The sequence below is a fragment of the Stylophora pistillata genome, unplaced genomic scaffold (genome assembly GCF_964205215.1).
Source record: "Stylophora pistillata unplaced genomic scaffold, jaStyPist1.2 SCAFFOLD_68, whole genome shotgun sequence".
In the NCBI taxonomy this organism is placed as follows: domain Eukaryota; kingdom Metazoa; phylum Cnidaria; class Anthozoa; order Scleractinia; family Pocilloporidae; genus Stylophora; species Stylophora pistillata.
In genome coordinates this window covers 213,462-233,540 of record NW_028290859.1, presented here as the reverse complement: position 1 = coordinate 233,540, position 20,079 = coordinate 213,462, and positions in this window count along the sequence as shown.

The following is a 20,079-nucleotide window of genomic DNA, read 5'->3' as shown; positions in this document are numbered from 1 at the left end:
CCCTTCCTTTTGCACAGCCTCTCACTCTCACGCATGCCACTCCGTCGCCCGTGATTTCTCGGAGTTGCGGCTCTATTTCCGAGGCTCCCCTGTGTCTAGTGCATCTGGGATTTCATTTTGGTGGCGTTTTCATGCGTTTTGTGGAAGTGGCAGGCGTGAGTACAAGGCTCACCGCCTCTTTTAGCACATGTGCCTCATAGTGCACAGCCTCTCACTCGCAGGCGTGCCACACCGGCGCCCGTGATTTGGCAGGAGGTGCGCGCCTACTCCCCGACTCCCCTGGGACTATCTAGTGCACCCGCGAATCCGTTTTGGCCGCGTGGTCATGTGATAGGTGGAAGTAGCAGGCGTGACTACAAGGCTCACCCCTTCCTTTTGCACAGCCTCTCACTCTCACGCATGCCACTCCGTCGCCCGTGATTTCTCGGAGTTGCGGCTCTATTTCCGAGGCTCCCCTGTGTCTAGTGCACCTGGCATTTCATTTTGGTGGCGTTTTCATGCGTTTTGTGGAAGTGGCAGGCGTGAGTACAAGGCTCACCGCCTTTTTTAGCACATGTGCCTCATAGTGCACAGTCTCTCACTCGCAGGCGTGTTACGCCGACGCCAGTGACTTGCAGGAGGAGCGCGCCTACTCCCCGATTCCCCTGAGACTATCTACTGCACCCGGGAATCCATTTTGGCCGCGTGGTCATTTGTTTCGTGCAAGTAGCGGGCGTGAGTACAAGACTCACCGCCTTTTTTAGCACATGTGCCTCATAGTGCACAGCCTCTCACTCGCAGGCGTGCCACACCGGCGCCCGTGATTTGGCAGGAGGTGCGCGCCTACTCGCCGACTCCCCTGGGACTATCTAGTGCACCCGCGAATCCGTTTTGGCCGCGTGGTCATGTGATAGGTGGAAGTAGCAGGCGTGACTACAAGGCTCACCCCTTCCTTTTGCACAGCCTCTCACTCTCACGCATGCCACTCCGTCGCCCGTGATTTCTCGGAGTTGCGGCTCTATTTCCGAGGCTCCCCTGTGTCTAGTGCACCTGGCATTTCATTTTGGTGGCGTTTTCATGCGTTTTGTGGAAGTGGCAGGCGTGAGTACAAGGCTCACCGCCTTTTTTAGCACATGTGCCTCATAGTGCACAGCCTCTCACTCGCAGGCGTGCCACACCGGCGCCCGTGATTTGGCAGGAGGTGCGCGCCTACTCGCCGACTCCCCTGGGACTATCTAGTGCACCCGCGAATCCGTTTTGACCGCGTGGTGATGTGTCTCTTGGAAGTAGCAGGCGTCAGTACAAGGCTCACCCCTTCCTCTCGCACAGCCTCTCACTCTCACGCATGCCACTCCGTCGCCCTGTGAGTTCCCAGAGTTGCGCGTCTATTGCCGAGGATCCGCTGGCTCTAGTGCACCTGGGATTTGATTCTGGTGGCGTTGTCATGCGTTTCGTGGAAGTGGCAGGCGTGAGTACAAGGCTCACCGCCTTCTTTAGCACATGTGCCTCACAGTGCACAGCCTCTCACTCGCAGGCGTGCCACTACGGCTGCCGTGATTTGGCAGGAGGTGCCCGACTACTCTCCAACTCCCCTGGGACTATCTACTGCACCCGGGAATCCGTTTTGTCCGCGTTGTCATGCGTTTCGTGGAAGTGGCATGCGTTGTCATACAAGGCTCACCGCCTTCTTTAGCACACGTGCCTCTTAGTGCACAGTCTCTCACTCGCAGGCGTGTCACGCCGACGCCAGTGACTTGCAGGAGGAGCGCGCCTACTCCCCGATTCCCCTGAGACTATCTACTGCACCGGGGAATCCATTTTGGCCGCGTGGTCATTTGTTTCGTGCAAGTAGCGGGCGTGAGTACAAGACTCACCGCCTTTTTTAGCACATGTGCCTCATAGTGCACAGCCTCTCCCTCGCAGGCGTGCCACACCGGCGCCCGTGATTTGGCAGGAGGTGCACGCCTACTCCCCGACTCCCCTGGGACTATCTAGTGCACCCGCGAATCCATTTTGGCCGCGTGGTCATGTGATAGGTGGAAGTAGCAGGCGTGACTACAAGGCTCACCCCTTCCTTTTGCACAGCCTCTCACTCTCACGCATGCCACTCCGTCGCCCGTGATTTCTCGGAGTTGCGGCTCTATTTCCGAGGCTCCCCTGTGTCTAGTGCACCTGGCATTTCATTTTGGTGGCGTTTTCATGCGTTTTGTGGAAGTGGCAGGCGTGAGTACAAGGCTCACCGCCTTTTTTAGCACATGTGCCTCATAGTGCACAGTCTCTCACTCGCAGGCGTGTTACGCCGACGCCAGTGACTTGCAGGAGGAGCGCGCCTACTCCCCGATTCCCCTGAGACTATCTACTGCACCCGGGAATCCATTTTGGCCGCGTGGTCATTTGTTTCGTGCAAGTAGCGGGCGTGAGTACAAGACTCACCGCCTTTTTTAGCACATGTGCCTCATAGTGCACAGCCTCTCACTCGCAGGCGTGCCACACCGGCGCCCGTGATTTGGCAGGAGGTGCGCGCCTACTCGCCGACTCCCCTGGGACTATCTAGTGCACCCGCGAATCCGTTTTGGCCGCGTGGTCATGTGATAGGTGGAAGTAGCAGGCGTGACTACAAGGCTCACCCCTTCCTTTTGCACAGCCTCTCACTCTCACGCATGCCACTCCGTCGCCCGTGATTTCTCGGAGTTGCGGCTCTATTTCCGAGGCTCCCCTGTGTCTAGTGCACCTGGCATTTCATTTTGGTGGCGTTTTCATGCGTTTTGTGGAAGTGGCAGGCGTGAGTACAAGGCTCACCGCCTTTTTTAGCACATGTGCTTCATAGTGCACAGCCTCTCACTCGCAGGCGTGCCACACCGGCGCCCGTGATTTGGCAGGAGGTGCGCGCCTACTCGCCGACTCCCCTGGGACTATCTAGTGCACCCGCGAATCCGTTTTGACCGCGTGGTGATGTGTCTCTTGGAAGTAGCAGGCGTCAGTACAAGGCTCACCCCTTCCTCTCGCACAGCCTCTCACTCTCACGCATGCCACTCCGTCGCCCGTGAGTTCCCAGAGTTGCGCGTCTATTGCCGAGGATCCGCTGGCTCTAGTGCACCTGGGATTTGATTCTGGTGGCGTTGTCATGCGTTTCGTGGAAGTGGCAGGCGTGAGTACAAGGCTCACCGCCTTCTTTAGCACATGTGCCTCACAGTGCACAGCCTCTCACTCGCAGGCGTGCCACTACGGCTGCCGTGATTTGGCAGGAGGTGCCCGACTACTCTCCAACTCCCCTGGGACTATCTACTGCACCCGGGAATCCGTTTTGTCCGCGTTGTCATGCGTTTCGTGGAAGTGGCATGCGTTGTCATACAAGGCTCACCGCCTTCTTTAGCACACGTGCCTCTTAGTGCACAGTCTCTCACTCGCAGGCGTGTCACGCCGACGCCAGTGACTTGCAGGAGGAGCGCGCCTACTCCCCGATTCCCCTGAGACTATCTACTGCACCGGGGAATCCATTTTGGCCGCGTGGTCATTTGTTTCGTGCAAGTAGCGGGCGTGAGTACAAGACTCACCGCCTTTTTTAGCACATGTGCCTCATAGTGCACAGCCTCTCCCTCGCAGGCGTGCCACACCGGCGCCCGTGATTTGGCAGGAGGTGCACGCCTACTCCCCGACTCCCCTGGGACTATCTAGTGCACCCGCGAATCCATTTTGGCCGCGTGGTCATGTGATAGGTGGAAGTAGCAGGCGTGACTACAAGGCTCACCCCTTCCTTTTGCACAGCCTCTCACTCTCACGCATGCCACTCCGTCGCCCGTGATTTCTCGGAGTTGCGGCTCTATTTCCGAGGCTCCCCTGTGTCTAGTGCATCTGGGATTTCATTTTGGTGGCGTTTTCATGCGTTTTGTGGAAGTGGCAGGCGTGAGTACAAGGCTCACCGCCTTTTTTAGCACATGTGCCTCATAGTGCACAGCCTCTCACTCGCAGGCGTGCCACACCGGCGCCCGTGATTTGGCAGGAGGTGCGCGCCTACTCCCCGACTCCCCTGGGACTATCTAGTGCACCCGCGAATCCGTTTTGGCCGCGTGGTCATGTGATAGGTGGAAGTAGCAGGCGTGACTACAAGGCTCACCCCTTCCTTTTGCACAGCCTCTCACTCTCACGCATGCCACTCCGTCGCCCGTGATTTCTCGGAGTTGCGGCTCTATTTCCGAGGCTCCCCTGTGTCTAGTGCACCTGGCATTTCATTTTGGTGGCGTTTTCATGCGTTTTGTGGAAGTGGCAGGCGTGAGTACAAGGCTCACCGCCTTTTTTAGCACATGTGCCTCATAGTGCACAGTCTCTCACTCGCAGGCGTGTTACGCCGACGCCAGTGACTTGCAGGAGGAGCGCGCCTACTCCCCGATTCCCCTGAGACTATCTACTGCACCCGGGAATCCATTTTGGCCGCGTGGTCATTTGTTTCGTGCAAGTAGCGGGCGTGAGTACAAGACTCACCGCCTTTTTTAGCACATGTGCCTCATAGTGCACAGCCTCTCACTCGCAGGCGTGCCACACCGGCGCCCGTGATTTGGCAGGAGGTGCGCGCCTACTCGCCGACTCCCCTGGGACTATCTAGTGCACCCGCGAATCCGTTTTGACCGCGTGGTGATGTGTTTCTTGGAAGTAGCAGGCGTGAGTACAAGGCTCACCCCTTCCTCTTGCACACCGTCTCACTCTCACGCATGCCACTCCGTCGCCCGTGAGTTCCCGGAGTTGCGCGTCTATTGCCGAGGATCCGCTGGGTCTAGTGCACCTGGGATTTGATTCTGGTGGCGTTGTCATGCGTTTTGTGGAAGTGGCAGGCGTGAGTACAAGGCTCACCGCCTTTTTTAGCACATGTGCCTCATAGTGCACAGCCTCTCCCTCGCAGGCGTGCCACACCGGCGCCCGTGATTTGGCAGGAGGTGCGCGCCTACTCCCCGACTCCCCTGGGACTATCTAGTGCACCCGCGAATCCGTTTTGGCCGCGTGGTCATGTGATAGGTGGAAGTAGCAGGCGTGACTACAAGGCTCACCCCTTCCTTTTGCACAGCCTCTCACTCTCACGCATGCCACTCCGTCGCCCGTGATTTCTCGGAGTTGCGGCTCTATTTCCGAGGCTCCCCTGTGTCTAGTGCACCTGGCATTTCATTTTGGTGGCGTTTTCATGCGTTTTGTGGAAGTGGCAGGCGTGAGTACAAGGCTCACCGCCTTTTTTAGCACATGTGCCTCATAGTGCACAGCCTCTCACTCGCAGGCGTGCCACACCGGCGCCCGTGATTTGGCAGGAGGTGCGCGCCTACTCGCCGACTCCCCTGGGACTATCTAGTGCACCCGCGAATCCGTTTTGACCGCGTGGTGATGTGTCTCTTGGAAGTAGCAGGCGTCAGTACAAGACTCACCCCTTCCTCTCGCACAGCCTCTCACTCTCACGCATGCCACTCCGTCGCCCGTGAGTTCCCAGAGTTGCGCGTCTATTGCCGAGGATCCGCTGGCTCTAGTGCACCTGGGATTTGATTCTGGTGGCGTTGTCATGCGTTTCGTGGAAGTGGCAGGCGTGAGTACAAGGCTCACCGCCTTCTTTAGCACATGTGCCTCACAGTGCACAGCCTCTCACTCGCAGGCGTGCCACTACGGCTGCCGTGATTTGGCAGGAGGTGCCCGACTACTCTCCAACTCCCCTGGGACTATCTACTGCACCCGGGAATCCGTTTTGTCCGCGTTGTCATGCGTTTCGTGGAAGTGGCATGCGTTGTCATACAAGGCTCACCGCCTTCTTTAGCACACGTGCCTCTTAGTGCACAGTCTCTCACTCGCAGGCGTGTCACGCCGACGCCAGTGACTTGCAGGAGGAGCGCGCCTACTCCCCGATTCCCCTGAGACTATCTACTGCACCGGGGAATCCATTTTGGCCGCGTGGTCATTTGTTTCGTGCAAGTAGCGGGCGTGAGTACAAGACTCACCGCCTTTTTTAGCACATGTGCCTCATAGTGCACAGCCTCTCCCTCGCAGGCGTGCCACACCGGCGCCCGTGATTTGGCAGGAGGTGCACGCCTACTCCCCGACTCCCCTGGGACTATCTAGTGCACCCGCGAATCCATTTTGGCCGCGTGGTCATGTGATAGGTGGAAGTAGCAGGCGTGACTACAAGGCTCACCCCTTCCTTTTGCACAGCCTCTCACTCTCACGCATGCCACTCCGTCGCCCGTGATTTCTCGGAGTTGCGGCTCTATTTCCGAGGCTCCCCTGTGTCTAGTGCATCTGGGATTTCATTTTGGTGGCGTTTTCATGCGTTTTGTGGAAGTGGCAGGCGTGAGTACAAGGCTCACCGCCTTTTTTAGCACATGTGCCTCATAGTGCACAGCCTCTCACTCGCAGGCGTGCCACACCGGCGCCCGTGATTTGGCAGGAGGTGCGCGCCTACTCCCCGACTCCCCTGGGACTATCTAGTGCACCCGCGAATCCGTTTTGGCCGCGTGGTCATGTGATAGGTGGAAGTAGCAGGCGTGACTAAAAGGCTCACCCCTTCCTTTTGCACAGCCTCTCACTCTCACGCATGCCACTCCGTCGCCCGTGATTTCTCGGAGTTGCGGCTCTATTTCCGAGGCTCCCCTGTGTCTAGTGCACCTGGCATTTCATTTTGGTGGCGTTTTCATGCGTTTTGTGGAAGTGGCAGGCGTGAGTACAAGGCTCACCGCCTTTTTTAGCACATGTGCCTCATAGTGCACAGCCTCTCACTCGCAGGCGTGCCACACCGGCGCCCGTGATTTGGCAGGAGGTGCGCGCCTACTCGCCGACTCCCCTGGGACTATCTAGTGCACCCGCGAATCCGTTTTGACCGCGTGGTGATGTGTCTCTTGGAAGTAGCAGGCGTCAGTACAAGACTCACCCCTTCCTCTCGCACAGCCTCTCACTCTCACGCATGCCACTCCGTCGCCCGTGAGTTCCCAGAGTTGCGCGTCTATTGCCGAGGATCCGCTGGCTCTAGTGCACCTGGGATTTGATTCTGGTGGCGTTGTCATGCGTTTCGTGGAAGTGGCAGGCGTGAGTACAAGGCTCACCGCCTTCTTTAGCACATGTGCCTCACAGTGCACAGCCTCTCACTCGCAGGCGTGCCACTACGGCTGCCGTGATTTGGCAGGAGGTGCCCGACTACTCTCCAACTCCCCTGGGACTATCTACTGCACCCGGGAATCCGTTTTGTCCGCGTTGTCATGCGTTTCGTGGAAGTGGCATGCGTTGTCATACAAGGCTCACCGCCTTCTTTAGCACACGTGCCTCTTAGTGCACAGACTCTCACTCGCAGGCGTGTCACGCCGACGCCAGTGACTTGCAGGAGGAGCGCGCCTACTCCCCGATTCCCCTGAGACTATCTACTGCACCGGGGAATCCATTTTGGCCGCGTGGTCATTTGTTTCGTGCAAGTAGCGGGCGTGAGTACAAGACTCACCGCCTTTTTTAGCACATGTGCCTCATAGTGCACAGCCTCTCCCTCGCAGGCGTGCCACACCGGCGCCCGTGATTTGGCAGGAGGTGCACGCCTACTCCCCGACTCCCCTGGGACTATCTAGTGCACCCGCGAATCCATTTTGGCCGCGTGGTCATGTGATAGGTGGAAGTAGCAGGCGTGACTACAAGGCTCACCCCTTCCTTTTGCACAGCCTCTCACTCTCACGCATGCCACTCCGTCGCCCGTGATTTCTCGGAGTTGCGGCTCTATTTCCGAGGCTCCCCTGTGTCTAGTGCATCTGGGATTTCATTTTGGTGGCGTTTTCATGCGTTTTGTGGAAGTGGCAGGCGTGAGTACAAGGCTCACCGCCTTTTTTAGCACATGTGCCTCATAGTGCACAGCCTCTCACTCGCAGGCGTGCCACACCGGCGCCCGTGATTTGGCAGGAGGTGCGCGCCTACTCCCCGACTCCCCTGGGACTATCTAGTGCACCCGCGAATCCGTTTTGGCCGCGTGGTCATGTGATAGGTGGAAGTAGCAGGCGTGACTACAAGGCTCACCCCTTCCTTTTGCACAGCCTCTCACTCTCACGCATGCCACTCCGTCGCCCGTGATTTCTCGGAGTTGCGGCTCTATTTCCGAGGCTCCCCTGTGTCTAGTGCACCTGGCATTTCATTTTGGTGGCGTTTTCATGCGTTTTGTGGAAGTGGCAGGCGTGAGTACAAGGCTCACCGCCTTTTTTAGCACATGTGCCTCATAGTGCACAGTCTCTCACTCGCAGGCGTGTTACGCCGACGCCAGTGACTTGCAGGAGGAGCGCGCCTACTCCCCGATTCCCCTGAGACTATCTACTGCACCCGGGAATCCATTTTGGCCGCGTGGTCATTTGTTTCGTGCAAGTAGCGGGCGTGAGTACAAGACTCACCGCCTTTTTTAGCACATGTGCCTCATAGTGCACAGCCTCTCACTCGCAGGCGTGCCACACCGGCGCCCGTGATTTGGCAGGAGGTGCGCGCCTACTCGCCGACTCCCCTGGGACTATCTAGTGCACCCGCGAATCCGTTTTGGCCGCGTGGTCATGTGATAGGTGGAAGTAGCAGGCGTGACTACAAGGCTCACCCCTTCCTTTTGCACAGCCTCTTACTCTCACGCATGCCACTCCGTCGCCCGTGATTTCTCGGAGTTGCGGCTCTATTTCCGAGGCTCCCCTGTGTCTAGTGCACCTGGCATTTCATTTTGGTGGCGTTTTCATGCGTTTTGTGGAAGTGGCAGGCGTGAGTACAAGGCTCACCGCCTTTTTTAGCACATGTGCCTCATAGTGCACAGCCTCTCACTCGCAGGCGTGCCACACCGGCGCCCGTGATTTGGCAGGAGGTGCGCGCCTACTCGCCGACTCCCCTGGGACTATCTAGTGCACCCGCGAATCCGTTTTGACCGCGTGGTGATGTGTCTCTTGGAAGTAGCAGGCGTCAGTACAAGGCTCACCCCTTCCTCTCGCACAGCCTCTCACTCTCACGCATGCCACTCCGTCGCCCGTGAGTTCCCAGAGTTGCGCGTCTATTGCCGAGGATCCGCTGGCTCTAGTGCACCTGGGATTTGATTCTGGTGGCGTTGTCATGCGTTTCGTGGAAGTGGCAGGCGTGAGTACAAGGCTCACCGCCTTCTTTAGCACATGTGCCTCACAGTGCACAGCCTCTCACTCGCAGGCGTGCCACTACGGCTGCCGTGATTTGGCAGGAGGTGCCCGACTACTCTCCAACTCCCCTGGGACTATCTACTGCACCCGGGAATCCGTTTTGTCCGCGTTGTCATGCGTTTCGTGGAAGTGGCATGCGTTGTCATACAAGGCTCACCGCCTTCTTTAGCACACGTGCCTCTTAGTGCACAGTCTCTCACTCGCAGGCGTGTCACGCCGACGCCAGTGACTTGCAGGAGGAGCGCGCCTACTCCCCGATTCCCCTGAGACTATCTACTGCACCGGGGAATCCATTTTGGCCGCGTGGTCATTTGTTTCGTGCAAGTAGCGGGCGTGAGTACAAGACTCACCGCCTTTTTTAGCACATGTGCCTCATAGTGCACAGCCTCTCCCTCGCAGGCGTGCCACACCGGCGCCCGTGATTTGGCAGGAGGTGCACGCCTACTCCCCGACTCCCCTGGGACTATCTAGTGCACCCGCGAATCCATTTTGGCCGCGTGGTCATGTGATAGGTGGAAGTAGCAGGCGTGACTACAAGGCTCACCCCTTCCTTTTGCACAGCCTCTCACTCTCACGCATGCCACTCCGTCGCCCGTGATTTCTCGGAGTTGCGGCTCTATTTCCGAGGCTCCCCTGTGTCTAGTGCATCTGGGATTTCATTTTGGTGGCGTTTTCATGCGTTTTGTGGAAGTGGCAGGCGTGAGTACAAGGCTCACCGCCTCTTTTAGCACATGTGCCTCATAGTGCACAGCCTCTCACTCGCAGGCGTGCCACACCGGCGCCCGTGATTTGGCAGGAGGTGCGCGCCTACTCCCCGACTCCCCTGGGACTATCTAGTGCACCCGCGAATCCGTTTTGGCCGCGTGGTCATGTGATAGGTGGAAGTAGCAGGCGTGACTACAAGGCTCACCCCTTCCTTTTGCACAGCCTCTCACTCTCACGCATGCCACTCCGTCGCCCGTGATTTCTCGGAGTTGCGGCTCTATTTCCGAGGCTCCCCTGTGTCTAGTGCACCTGGCATTTCATTTTGGTGGCGTTTTCATGCGTTTTGTGGAAGTGGCAGGCGTGAGTACAAGGCTCACCGCCTTTTTTAGCACATGTGCCTCATAGTGCACAGTCTCTCACTCGCAGGCGTGTTACGCCGACGCCAGTGACTTGCAGGAGGAGCGCGCCTACTCCCCGATTCCCCTGAGACTATCTACTGCACCCGGGAATCCATTTTGGCCGCGTGGTCATTTGTTTCGTGCAAGTAGCGGGCGTGAGTACAAGACTCACCGCCTTTTTTAGCACATGTGCCTCATAGTGCACAGCCTCTCACTCGCAGGCGTGCCACACCGGCGCCCGTGATTTGGCAGGAGGTGCGCGCCTACTCGCCGACTCCCCTGGGACTATCTAGTGCACCCGCGAATCCGTTTTGGCCGCGTGGTCATGTGATAGGTGGAAGTAGCAGGCGTGACTACAAGGCTCACCCCTTCCTTTTGCACAGCCTCTCACTCTCACGCATGCCACTCCGTCGCCCGTGATTTCTCGGAGTTGCGGCTCTATTTCCGAGGCTCCCCTGTGTCTAGTGCACCTGGCATTTCATTTTGGTGGCGTTTTCATGCGTTTTGTGGAAGTGGCAGGCGTGAGTACAAGGCTCACCGCCTTTTTTAGCACATGTGCCTCATAGTGCACAGCCTCTCACTCGCAGGCGTGCCACACCGGCGCCCGTGATTTGGCAGGAGGTGCGCGCCTACTCGCCGACTCCCCTGGGACTATCTAGTGCACCCGCGAATCCGTTTTGACCGCGTGGTGATGTGTCTCTTGGAAGTAGCAGGCGTCAGTACAAGGCTCACCCCTTCCTCTCGCACAGCCTCTCACTCTCACGCATGCCACTCCGTCGCCCGTGAGTTCCCAGAGTTGCGCGTCTATTGCCGAGGATCCGCTGGCTCTAGTGCACCTGGGATTTGATTCTGGTGGCGTTGTCATGCGTTTCGTGGAAGTGGCAGGCGTGAGTACAAGGCTCACCGCCTTCTTTAGCACATGTGCCTCACAGTGCACAGCCTCTCACTCGCAGGCGTGCCACTACGGCTGCCGTGATTTGGCAGGAGGTGCCCGACTACTCTCCAACTCCCCTGGGACTATCTACTGCACCCGGGAATCCGTTTTGTCCGCGTTGTCATGCGTTTCGTGGAAGTGGCATGCGTTGTCATACAAGGCTCACCGCCTTCTTTAGCACACGTGCCTCTTAGTGCACAGTCTCTCACTCGCAGGCGTGTCACGCCGACGCCAGTGACTTGCAGGAGGAGCGCGCCTACTCCCCGATTCCCCTGAGACTATCTACTGCACCGGGGAATCCATTTTGGCCGCGTGGTCATTTGTTTCGTGCAAGTAGCGGGCGTGAGTACAAGACTCACCGCCTTTTTTAGCACATGTGCCTCATAGTGCACAGCCTCTCCCTCGCAGGCGTGCCACACCGGCGCCCGTGATTTGGCAGGAGGTGCACGCCTACTCCCCGACTCCCCTGGGACTATCTAGTGCACCCGCGAATCCATTTTGGCCGCGTGGTCATGTGATAGGTGGAAGTAGCAGGCGTGACTACAAGGCTCACCCCTTCCTTTTGCACAGCCTCTCACTCTCACGCATGCCACTCCGTCGCCCGTGATTTCTCGGAGTTGCGGCTCTATTTCCGAGGCTCCCCTGTGTCTAGTGCATCTGGGATTTCATTTTGGTGGCGTTTTCATGCGTTTTGTGGAAGTGGCAGGCGTGAGTACAAGGCTCACCGCCTTTTTTAGCACATGTGCCTCATAGTGCACAGCCTCTCACTCGCAGGCGTGCCACACCGGCGCCCGTGATTTGGCAGGAGGTGCGCGCCTACTCCCCGACTCCCCTGGGACTATCTAGTGCACCCGCGAATCCGTTTTGGCCGCGTGGTCATGTGATAGGTGGAAGTAGCAGGCGTGACTACAAGGCTCACCCCTTCCTTTTGCACAGCCTCTCACTCTCACGCATGCCACTCCGTCGCCCGTGATTTCTCGGAGTTGCGGCTCTATTTCCGAGGCTCCCCTGTGTCTAGTGCACCTGGCATTTCATTTTGGTGGCGTTTTCATGCGTTTTGTGGAAGTGGCAGGCGTGAGTACAAGGCTCACCGCCTTTTTTAGCACATGTGCCTCATAGTGCACAGTCTCTCACTCGCAGGCGTGTTACGCCGACGCCAGTGACTTGCAGGAGGAGCGCGCCTACTCCCCGATTCCCCTGAGACTATCTACTGCACCCGGGAATCCATTTTGGCCGCGTGGTCATTTGTTTCGTGCAAGTAGCGGGCGTGAGTACAAGACTCACCGCCTTTTTTAGCACATGTGCCTCATAGTGCACAGCCTCTCACTCGCAGGCGTGCCACACCGGCGCCCGTGATTTGGCAGGAGGTGCGCGCCTACTCGCCGACTCCCCTGGGACTATCTAGTGCACCCGCGAATCCGTTTTGACCGCGTGGTGATGTGTTTCTTGGAAGTAGCAGGCGTGAGTACAAGGCTCACCCCTTCCTCTTGCACACCGTCTCACTCTCACGCATGCCACTCCGTCGCCCGTGAGTTCCCGGAGTTGCGCGTCTATTGCCGAGGATCCGCTGGGTCTAGTGCACCTGGGATTTGATTCTGGTGGCGTTGTCATGCGTTTTGTGGAAGTGGCAGGCGTGAGTACAAGGCTCACCGCCTTTTTTAGCACATGTGCCTCATAGTGCACAGCCTCTCCCTCGCAGGCGTGCCACACCGGCGCCCGTGATTTGGCAGGAGGTGCGCGCCTACTCCCCGACTCCCCTGGGACTATCTAGTGCACCCGCGAATCCGTTTTGGCCGCGTGGTCATGTGATAGGTGGAAGTAGCAGGCGTGACTACAAGGCTCACCCCTTCCTTTTGCACAGCCTCTCACTCTCACGCATGCCACTCCGTCGCCCGTGATTTCTCGGAGTTGCGGCTCTATTTCCGAGGCTCCCCTGTGTCTAGTGCACCTGGCATTTCATTTTGGTGGCGTTTTCATGCGTTTTGTGGAAGTGGCAGGCGTGAGTACAAGGCTCACCGCCTTTTTTAGCACATGTGCCTCATAGTGCACAGCCTCTCACTCGCAGGCGTGCCACACCGGCGCCCGTGATTTGGCAGGAGGTGCGCGCCTACTCGCCGACTCCCCTGGGACTATCTAGTGCACCCGCGAATCCGTTTTGACCGCGTGGTGATGTGTCTCTTGGAAGTAGCAGGCGTCAGTACAAGACTCACCCCTTCCTCTCGCACAGCCTCTCACTCTCACGCATGCCACTCCGTCGCCCGTGAGTTCCCAGAGTTGCGCGTCTATTGCCGAGGATCCGCTGGCTCTAGTGCACCTGGGATTTGATTCTGGTGGCGTTGTCATGCGTTTCGTGGAAGTGGCAGGCGTGAGTACAAGGCTCACCGCCTTCTTTAGCACATGTGCCTCACAGTGCACAGCCTCTCACTCGCAGGCGTGCCACTACGGCTGCCGTGATTTGGCAGGAGGTGCCCGACTACTCTCCAACTCCCCTGGGACTATCTACTGCACCCGGGAATCCGTTTTGTCCGCGTTGTCATGCGTTTCGTGGAAGTGGCATGCGTTGTCATACAAGGCTCACCGCCTTCTTTAGCACACGTGCCTCTTAGTGCACAGTCTCTCACTCGCAGGCGTGTCACGCCGACGCCAGTGACTTGCAGGAGGAGCGCGCCTACTCCCCGATTCCCCTGAGACTATCTACTGCACCGGGGAATCCATTTTGGCCGCGTGGTCATTTGTTTCGTGCAAGTAGCGGGCGTGAGTACAAGACTCACCGCCTTTTTTAGCACATGTGCCTCATAGTGCACAGCCTCTCCCTCGCAGGCGTGCCACACCGGCGCCCGTGATTTGGCAGGAGGTGCACGCCTACTCCCCGACTCCCCTGGGACTATCTAGTGCACCCGCGAATCCATTTTGGCCGCGTGGTCATGTGATAGGTGGAAGTAGCAGGCGTGACTACAAGGCTCACCCCTTCCTTTTGCACAGCCTCTCACTCTCACGCATGCCACTCCGTCGCCCGTGATTTCTCGGAGTTGCGGCTCTATTTCCGAGGCTCCCCTGTGTCTAGTGCATCTGGGATTTCATTTTGGTGGCGTTTTCATGCGTTTTGTGGAAGTGGCAGGCGTGAGTACAAGGCTCACCGCCTTTTTTAGCACATGTGCCTCATAGTGCACAGCCTCTCACTCGCAGGCGTGCCACACCGGCGCCCGTGATTTGGCAGGAGGTGCGCGCCTACTCCCCGACTCCCCTGGGACTATCTAGTGCACCCGCGAATCCGTTTTGGCCGCGTGGTCATGTGATAGGTGGAAGTAGCAGGCGTGACTACAAGGCTCACCCCTTCCTTTTGCACAGCCTCTCACTCTCACGCATGCCACTCCGTCGCCCGTGATTTCTCGGAGTTGCGGCTCTATTTCCGAGGCTCCCCTGTGTCTAGTGCACCTGGCATTTCATTTTGGTGGCGTTTTCATGCGTTTTGTGGAAGTGGCAGGCGTGAGTACAAGGCTCACCGCCTTTTTTAGCACATGTGCCTCATAGTGCACAGTCTCTCACTCGCAGGCGTGTTACGCCGACGCCAGTGACTTGCAGGAGGAGCGCGCCTACTCCCCGATTCCCCTGAGACTATCTACTGCACCCGGGAATCCATTTTGGCCGCGTGGTCATTTGTTTCGTGCAAGTAGCGGGCGTGAGTACAAGACTCACCGCCTTTTTTAGCACATGTGCCTCATAGTGCACAGCCTCTCACTCGCAGGCGTGCCACACCGGCGCCCGTGATTTGGCAGGAGGTGCGCGCCTACTCCCCGACTCCCCTGGGACTATCTAGTGCACCCGCGAATCCGTTTTGGCCGCGTGGTCATGTGATAGGTGGAAGTAGCAGGCGTGACTACAAGGCTCACCCCTTCCTTTTGCACAGCCTCTCACTCTCACGCATGCCACTCCGTCGCCCGTGATTTCTCGGAGTTGCGGCTCTATTTCCGAGGCTCCCCTGTGTCTAGTGCACCTGGCATTTCATTTTGGTGGCGTTTTCATGCGTTTTGTGGAAGTGGCAGGCGTGAGTACAAGGCTCACCGCCTTTTTTAGCACATGTGCCTCATAGTGCACAGCCTCTCACTCGCAGGCGTGCCACACCGGCGCCCGTGATTTGGCAGGAGGTGCGCGCCTACTCGCCGACTCCCCTGGGACTATCTAGTGCACCCGCGAATCCGTTTTGACCGCGTGGTGATGTGTCTCTTGGAAGTAGCAGGCGTCAGTACAAGGCTCACCCCTTCCTCTCGCACAGCCTCTCACTCTCACGCATGCCACTCCGTCGCCCGTGAGTTCCCAGAGTTGCGCGTCTATTGCCGAGGATCCGCTGGCTCTAGTGCACCTGGGATTTGATTCTGGTGGCGTTGTCATGCGTTTCGTGGAAGTGGCAGGCGTGAGTACAAGGCTCACCGCCTTCTTTAGCACATGTGCCTCACAGTGCACAGCCTCTCACTCGCAGGCGTGCCACTACGGCTGCCGTGATTTGGCAGGAGGTGCCCGACTACTCTCCAACTCCCCTGGGACTATCTACTGCACCCGGGAATCCGTTTTGTCCGCGTTGTCATGCGTTTCGTGGAAGTGGCATGCGTTGTCATACAAGGCTCACCGCCTTCTTTAGCACACGTGCCTCTTAGTGCACAGTCTCTCACTCGCAGGCGTGTCACGCCGACGCCAGTGACTTGCAGGAGGAGCGCGCCTACTCCCCGATTCCCCTGAGACTATCTACTGCACCGGGGAATCCATTTTGGCCGCGTGGTCATTTGTTTCGTGCAAGTAGCGGGCGTGAGTACAAGACTCACCGCCTTTTTTAGCACATGTGCCTCATAGTGCACAGCCTCTCCCTCGCAGGCGTGCCACACCGGCGCCCGTGATTTGGCAGGAGGTGCACGCCTACTCCCCGACTCCCCTGGGACTATCTAGTGCACCCGCGAATCCATTTTGGCCGCGTGGTCATGTGATAGGTGGAAGTAGCAGGCGTGACTACAAGGCTCACCCCTTCCTTTTGCACAGCCTCTCACTCTCACGCATGCCACTCCGTCGCCCGTGATTTCTCGGAGTTGCGGCTCTATTTCCGAGGCTCCCCTGTGTCTAGTGCATCTGGGATTTCATTTTGGTGGCGTTTTCATGCGTTTTGTGGAAGTGGCAGGCGTGAGTACAAGGCTCACCGCCTTTTTTAGCACATGTGCCTCATAGTGCACAGCCTCTCACTCGCAGGCGTGCCACACCGGCGCCCGTGATTTGGCAGGAGGTGCGCGCCTACTCCCCGACTCCCCTGGGACTATCTAGTGCACCCGCGAATCCGTTTTGGCCGCGTGGTCATGTGATAGGTGGAAGTAGCAGGCGTGACTACAAGGCTCACCCCTTCCTTTTGCACAGCCTCTCACTCTCACGCATGCCACTCCGTCGCCCGTGATTTCTCGGAGTTGCGGCTCTATTTCCGAGGCTCCCCTGTGTCTAGTGCACCTGGCATTTCATTTTGGTGGCGTTTTCATGCGTTTTGTGGAAGTGGCAGGCGTGAGTACAAGGCTCACCGCCTTTTTTAGCACATGTGCCTCATAGTGCACAGTCTCTCACTCGCAGGCGTGTTACGCCGACGCCAGTGACTTGCAGGAGGAGCGCGCCTACTCCCCGATTCCCCTGAGACTATCTACTGCACCCGGGAATCCATTTTGGCCGCGTGGTCATTTGTTTCGTGCAAGTAGCGGGCGTGAGTACAAGACTCACCGCCTTTTTTAGCACATGTGCCTCATAGTGCACAGCCTCTCACTCGCAGGCGTGCCACACCGGCGCCCGTGATTTGGCAGGAGGTGCGCGCCTACTCGCCGACTCCGCTGGGACTATCTAGTGCACCCGCGAATCCGTTTTGACCGCGTGGTGATGTGTTTCTTGGAAGTAGCAGGCGTGAGTACAAGGCTCACCCCTTCCTCTTGCACACCGTCTCACTCTCACGCATGCCACTCCGTCGCCCGTGAGTTCCCGGAGTTGCGCGTCTATTGCCGAGGATCCGCTGGGTCTAGTGCACCTGGGATTTGATTCTGGTGGCGTTGTCATGCGTTTTGTGGAAGTGGCAGGCGTGAGTACAAGGCTCACCGCCTTTTTTAGCACATGTGCCTCATAGTGCACAGCCTCTCCCTCGCAGGCGTGCCACACCGGCGCCCGTGATTTGGCAGGAGGTGCGCGCCTACTCCCCGACTCCCCTGGGACTATCTAGTGCACCCGCGAATCCGTTTTGGCCGCGTGGTCATGTGATAGGTGGAAGTAGCAGGCGTGACTACAAGGCTCACCCCTTCCTTTTGCACAGCCTCTCACTCTCACGCATGCCACTCCGTCGCCCGTGATTTCTCGGAATTGCGGCTCTATTTCCGAGGCTCCCCTGTGTCTAGTGCACCTGGCATTTCATTTTGGTGGCGTTTTCATGCGTTTTGTGGAAGTGGCAGGCGTGAGTACAAGGCTCACCGCCTTTTTTAGCACATGTGCCTCATAGTGCACAGCCTCTCACTCGCAGGCGTGCCACACCGGCGCCCGTGATTTGGCAGGAGGTGCGCGCCTACTCGCCGACTCCCCTGGGACTATCTAGTGCACCCGCGAATCCGTTTTGACCGCGTGGTGATGTGTCTCTTGGAAGTAGCAGGCGTCAGTACAAGACTCACCCCTTCCTCTCGCACAGCCTCTCACTCTCACGCATGCCACTCCGTCGCCCGTGAGTTCCCAGAGTTGCGCGTCTATTGCCGAGGATCCGCTGGCTCTAGTGCACCTGGGATTTGATTCTGGTGGCGTTGTCATGCGTTTCGTGGAAGTGGCAGGCGTGAGTACAAGGCTCACCGCCTTCTTTAGCACATGTGCCTCACAGTGCACAGCCTCTCACTCGCAGGCGTGCCACTACGGCTGCCGTGATTTGGCAGGAGGTGCCCGACTACTCTCCAACTCCCCTGGGACTCTCTACTGCACCCGAGAATCCGTTTTGTCCGCGTTGTCATGCGTTTCGTGGAAGTGGCATGCGTTGTCATACAAGGCTCACCGCCTTCTTTAGCACACGTGCCTCTTAGTGCACAGTCTCTCACTCGCAGGCGTGTCACGCCGACGCCAGTGACTTGCAGGAGGAGCGCGCCTACTCCCCGATTCCCCTGAGACTATCTACTGCACCGGGGAATCCATTTTGGCCGCGTGGTCATTTGTTTCGTGCAAGTAGCGGGCGTGAGTACAAGACTCACCGCCTTTTTTAGCACATGTGCCTCATAGTGCACAGCCTCTCCCTCGCAGGCGTGCCACACCGGCGCCCGTGATTTGGCAGGAGGTGCACGCCTACTCCCCGACTCCCCTGGGACTATCTAGTGCACCCGCGAATCCATTTTGGCCGCGTGGTCATGTGATAGGTGGAAGTAGCAGGCGTGACTACAAGGCTCACCCCTTCCTTTTGCACAGCCTCTCACTCTCACGCATGCCACTCCGTCGCCCGTGATTTCTCGGAGTTGCGGCTCTATTTCCGAGGCTCCCCTGTGTCTAGTGCATCTGGGATTTCATTTTGGTGGCGTTTTCATGCGTTTTGTGGAAGTGGCAGGCGTGAGTACAAGGCTCACCGCCTTTTTTAGCACATGTGCCTCATAGTGCACAGCCTCTCACTCGCAGGCGTGCCACACCGGCGCCCGTGATTTGGCAGGAGGTGCGCGCCTACTCCCCGACTCCCCTGGGACTATCTAGTGCACCCGCGAATCCGTTTTGGCCGCGTGGTCATGTGATAGGTGGAAGTAGCAGGCGTGACTACAAGGCTCACCCCTTCCTTTTGCACAGCCTCTCACTCTCACGCATGCCACTCCGTCGCCCGTGATTTCTCGGAGTTGCGGCTCTATTTCCGAGGCTCCCCTGTGTCTAGTGCACCTGGCATTTCATTTTGGTGGCGTTTTCATGCGTTTTGTGGAAGTGGCAGGCGTGAGTACAAGGCTCACCGCCTTTTTTAGCACATGTGCCTCATAGTGCACAGTCTCTCACTCGCAGGCGTGTTACGCCGACGCCAGTGACTTGCAGGAGGAGCGCGCCTACTCCCCGATTCCCCTGAGACTATCTACTGCACCCGGGAATCCATTTTGGCCGCGTGGTCATTTGTTTCGTGCAAGTAGCGGGCGTGAGTACAAGACTCACCGCCTTTTTTAGCACATGTGCCTCATAGTGCACAGCCTCTCACTCGCAGGCGTGCCACACCGGCGCCCGTGATTTGGCAGGAGGTGCGCGCCTACTCGCCGACTCCCCTGGGACTATCTAGTGCACCCGCGAATCCGTTTTGGCCGCGTGGTCATGTGATAGGTGGAAGTAGCAGGCGTGACTACAAGGCTCACCCCTTCCTTTTGCACAGCCTCTCACTCTCACGCATGCCACTCCGTCGCCCGTGATTTCTCGGAGTTGCGGCTCTATTTCCGAGGCTCCCCTGTGTCTAGTGCACCTGGCATTTCATTTTGGTGGCGTTTTCATGCGTTTTGTGGAAGTGGCAGGCGTGAGTACAAGGCTCACCGCCTTTTTTAGCACATGTGCCTCATAGTGCACAGCCTCTCACTCGCAGGCGTGCCACACCGGCGCCCGTGATTTGGCAGGAGGTGCGCGCCTACTCGCCGACTCCCCTGGGACTATCTAGTGCACCCGCGAATCCGTTTTGACCGCGTGGTGATGTGTCTCTTGGAAGTAGCAGGCGTCAGTACAAGGCTCACCCCTTCCTCTCGCACAGCCTCTCACTCTCACGCATGCCACTCCGTCGCCCGTGAGTTCCCAGAATTGCGCGTCTATTGCCGAGGATCCGCTGGCTCTAGTGCACCTGGGATTTGATTCTGGTGGCGTTGTCATGCGTTTCGTGGAAGTGGCAGGCGTGAGTACAAGGCTCACCGCCTTCTTTAGCACATGTGCCTCACAG